General features: G+C 37.1%; 1 long non-coding RNA gene across 1 annotated transcript; it reads right to left on the reverse strand.

The window, feature by feature from the left end:
- Positions 1-227: 227 nt before the first annotated feature.
- LOC115295599 lies at positions 228-4,910 on the reverse strand. The gene is made up of 2 exons (XR_003910488.1): positions 4,859-4,910; positions 228-608 (listed from the first exon to the last, which is right to left on the reverse strand). It is a non-coding gene; the product is annotated as an uncharacterized LOC115295599 (long non-coding RNA).
- Positions 4,911-5,128: the final 218 nt, after the last annotated feature.

Raw genomic sequence — 5,128 nt, forward strand, 5'->3', positions numbered from 1 at the left:
TCTCTTTCCTCCCTCCCTCCCTCCCTTCATTCCTTCCTTCCTTCAGATCATTTTCAATACCCGCTCCACAGATTAGTGCTTGGGAAGGTTATTATTTTAGTTTTCTCATCTGTAAAATTAAATGTAAAAATAGACATATTATCAGCCATTTTTACAAAGATTAAATAATAGTATGTGAATATAGTTTACTAATGAACCAATTATGGGACTGAATTATGAATCATAAACCAAAGTAAGCCTTATATTTTAATCTAAGATAGTTCAAATTTTTTCTGCTGCTTCATAGAAATCTTTGGTGACATACTGCTTAGGTTTTCTAGGCTTTGTACTTTATGCTGAGAAATTACAGTGGCTGTATTTGTGGATGCTGCTCCTCTAATTAATGTTGATTTGATATGTAAGCATTTTTGGTGCTTATAATAAGCTATATTCTTTACATGAACTAGCAATTTCCAGTAGGAGTTGTTCTTCTTAAGGTATCAGTGAAAGCCCAGGGCTCAGAGAGGTGAAGTGACTGGGTGGTGTGTCCGATTCCAGAGCTTCGTATCTAATTCTGATGCCAGAGTGATCCAGAGTATTCTCCATGGAACTCCAGTCCCTTAGGGATACTGCACAAAAAATAAAGTTCACTGGTTAAATGAGTTTAGTATAATTTTATTTTATTTTTTTAATTCAATGTAATTTAATGAGAAGAAAAAGAAAAGTTCTTATTAGATTAGTACATCACCCACTTAAGTGTTTTTGTAAAATTTCCCCAGAAAAGTTTTCATTAGAACCGAAAGGAAATATTGTTTTTTCTTTTATAGTTTGTCAAGTTGGTTTCCATATAACACCCAGTCCTCATCCCAACAAGTGCCCTCCTTCATGATCATCACCCTCCTTCCTCTTTCCCCCACCCCCATCAGACCTCGGTTTGATATCAGGATTCAAGAGTTTCTTTTGGTTTGCCTCCCTCCTCCCCAACTATTTTCCCTCTTCCCCTCCCCCATGGTCCCCTGTTGTTTCTCCTGTCCACTTATAAGTGAAAACATATGGTATCTTCCCTTCTCTGCCTGATTTATTTCACTTAGCATAACAACCTCAAGTTCCATCTACTTTGCCACGAATGGCCAGATTTCATTCTTTTTCACTGCCATGAAGTATTCTGTTGTATATATAAACCCCATCTTCTTGATCCATTTATTAGTTGATGGACATTTAGGCTCTTTCCATGATTTGGCTATTGTTGAAAGTGCTGCTATGAACATTGGGGTACATGTGCTCCTATGCATCAGCATTCCTGTATCCCTTGGGTAAATCCCTAGCAGTGCTATTGCTGGGTCATAGGGGAGTTCTTGTCTCTTGTCAGTTTTAAAAGCTTGTTATGTACTCTGCACCTGTAAGTAATGCTATATTAAAGAAGGCTCATGGACTATCCAGGGCCTGTCCATTCAGGAAGTGTTCTTTTAACGGTGTCCCTTGGTCTTTCTTGTTGTACCTTTGGTTATTTTATTTCCCTGCTCGTAGTGATATTTGGGACTCTCCACCATGTGTACTTTGGCTTGTTTCTTGAGGTAGCCCTGAAAAGGAAAACAGACAAACACAGGGAACAAAAGCACACACATGCACCATTTGTTTCCCAAACAAACAAGCAAACCAATGGGGCGGGGGGAAGGAAAAAAAAAGGAGAAACAAAAAACAAAAGACAAACGACAGTGTAAAAGCAAAAAACCAGAAATCCCAGCTACAAATAAAGAGCAGGGTGGAGGCAGTGCTGATAAGAGAGCATATACAAAGAGATAAATGACAGGGGTGTGGAGAATGAGAAATTGAACATTGACCTGGCAGAGAGACTAAAAGGCTTAATTCAGAGAGAGAAAGAGGAGAATATGGTAGGAGGCGAGGAGAAAATAAACGAAGATAATGTTACCCAAAGAAACTATATAGTCTGATTATTCCAGAGAGAGAGAGAGAGAGAGAAAGGAAAGTAGTGATGGAAGTGTAGAATATGCATCAAGAGAATGAATTAAGGGGCACCTGGATGGCTCAGTCAGTTAAGCGTCCGGCTTTGGCTCAGGTCATGATCTCACAGTTCGTGGGTTCAAGCCCGTGTCAGGCTCTGTCCTGACAGCTAGCTCAGAGGCTGGAGCCTGCTTCAGATTCTGTGTCTCCCTCTCTCTCTTGACCCTCCTGCCTCATTTCCAGATCTTAGTCCATACACTTTACTGATACCACCTGAAGTGTACTCCAGGCCAGGCGACTTCTTAGTGGGGATCGAGTAGGGGGAATAGAGTAGAAGTTTCTCCTGGCACCTCCTGGAATCAGGGTGCCTAGCCCAAGGACGCCACGGCTAGAGAAAGGATCTCTCTGAATGCCCTGTGGTTACAGGTGGGATGATAGGATCCCTCTCTGTCAGGGACCAAGTTGTTTCTCTTCTCCAGAGACAATTCTATGAGTGGTTGCAGCCTCTCTTCTTTCCCTTCCACTCGTCTCTCTGCAGAGAGGGCTCCCTCCCTTCTGAGCCTCCGGGTCCTGGCTGTTTTCATCTTCCCCAGTCTGCAATCATGCACCTATGAGGCTGTCTTCTTAGTGAACTCTATCTCTTTTCTTGCCAGATTCTTGCAGTTCAGTGTCTTGTGGCTTCAGTCCTTCTTTGTTTGAGAGTTGCAGGCAGGCAAAAAGTGCAGAGCTCCCTACTTCTCCACCATCTTGGCTCCCCAGTGTATTTAGTATAAATTTTAAAATAGAGCATGTTGGAAAGGCCCCTTCTTGAGAGTCTGCAATGCATAATCTGAGGAATACTATAGTCTTTAACCCAGCATTTCCCAAATTAAGTTTACCACAAGGGTTTTAAGAAATATATAGCACTATTAGAACCACTCAGAATTAGCATTCCATAGAAAAATTCTAGGGAGACCTGCATTGAGCATATATTCTGCCCTATTTTCAAATACTTGATATTTCTGTAAACTATTTCTAATACATCTTCACAAGAACTCCACATAGTTCATTCACATGGCATTATAGCATCTTACTGATGAAAGTAATCCTGTGGCAAACTTAATGAAATAAATATGCTTTGGATTTATAAAAACCTCAGAGTAGCAGCAAGTTTTACACCAACAACTCTGAGGACAGATGGTGTTAAAGAGAACATAAACCTACTTTCTGATAAGCCTGCCACTTTTCACCTTAAATGGTGTATTATTCTGAAAAGTTGAAGATGAGGTCATGTTGGGAACTCTAACTAATGCAAAATAATTGTTTAACATACATACAAAGAATTTTTCTGTAAATCTCAGTCACAGCCTTTAATTCTAGTACTTTTTACCTATCTCATCTTCTAGGCTCTTAGAAACGTACGTTACATTATTTTCTGCCACCCTCAGGTCAAATGTCACTCCCTAGAAAGAAGAGAATGTACCCGCTACTCCCTGTCCTTGAATTTTGCTTTCTATGCAGTAGCTATTTAAATGCTTGGTTATGAGTGTGATGTTGTTGGTTAAGGTTTTAAATAATAGTTATGGACCTGTATCTAACATAAAATCATACTAAATGGCTTTCTACGTTTTCTGTTCTAATGATGGCAAAGTGAGTCAAACACTCTATTTTATTCTCTATTAGATTAGTCACTGCTATATTATTCTTAAAAGGTAAAAGAAAATTCATCTTTTCATTTCAGCCTACTGTTATTTCCATTTCACCAGAATGGAAATAAAAGAAATACTGGAGTTCTAAAACTTGCATGTTTTTCTATTTTTATTGATAATTGCGATTAGTAGTTTGTTTCAGAAACTTTGGATTTTTTAATCTAAATCATTAAATCTAAAACATTAAATAACTTAAATGAAACCAGTGACATAGGTAGCAGAACTTTAGAGATAAATAGCTATAAACTCATTTTCTCTAAAAATTAATTTAAATTAAAATGACAGTAGTTTTAGGGGCTCCTGGATGGCTCAGTTGGTTGAGTCCAACTCTTGATTTTGGCTCAGGTCATGATCTCATGGTTCACGGAATTGAGCCCCATGTTGGGCTCCATGCTCTCAGCATGAAGCCTACTTGGGATTCTCTCCGTCTCTTTCTCTCCCTCCAAATAAACTTTTAAAATAAAATGACAATGTTTTATATCACCTAAGTATTATGTAAGGAATGAAGAATTGAGTTACAATGATACAATAATTATTTTTAATAGAACCATCTGTAATTTCTACCAATAGAATACTTTAAAGGGGTTTAAAATAAGACATTGAATAGTGTCAGGCATTAGTTATTACAAATTGGATTTAATTATATTTTTATTTTCTATCTTATGAAATGACTTTTCACTGAGGGTAGATATAACCACTTCCTCTTTGTCATAAACTATACAAAATATACATTTGTAATATTCCAGAACATAATGTTCCACAGAATTTTAAGACTTATTCATTAAAGTAAGTTATACACCAGATTGGAGCAAAATTTAGCTTGATTTTACGCTTATGACTTGATTTAAAAATTTTTTTATTTTGCCATCCAAGTTTTTAAGGTTGCTTATTTGGCTCACAATAAAATGAACACAGAAAAACAAAACTGATGAATATTGTTTGTGCAATTCTGTTTAAACATTTATCCATGTTTAAACATTATCCATCTAGCAACTCTAGGTATGTTCATACAGAATGCAAAAAACCTTCACCCTTCAGATTCTTAAGCTTACAATTTTGATACAATTCACAAGTAAAAATTCTAAACTAATATTCCATCTGTTTCTATGAATCTGAAAGGTAGTGCTTCATTTGGAGATTTTTATTAAACATTAAAATTTGGACTATTGAACTCCTGGTTATCTGCAAAAAGGTCTAATTTCTAATTATGGAACACTTTTAAGACTCACCTGTTCTTAAAACACAAACTTCAAAATGATTCCAAAGAAGAATCTTAGGCTGAAATGGAACACAAAATTGAAACCAATTTTTAAAATGCTGAGCATTAATAGAAACCAATCCCAAGTTCTGATAAACCTTGACTGATTTAATTAACTTTCTACGTTAGATTTACTTTCTTTACTGACTCATAGACCGTACAGGAAGATCCAACAATTAATATGTTTACTAGAAAAGGGTCTAGGGGTGCCTGGGTGGCTCATCTCAGGTCATGATCTCAC

The sequence above is a fragment of the Suricata suricatta genome, chromosome 7, assembly GCF_006229205.1.
Source record: "Suricata suricatta isolate VVHF042 chromosome 7, meerkat_22Aug2017_6uvM2_HiC, whole genome shotgun sequence".
Taxonomy (NCBI): Eukaryota; Metazoa; Chordata; class Mammalia; order Carnivora; family Herpestidae; genus Suricata; species Suricata suricatta.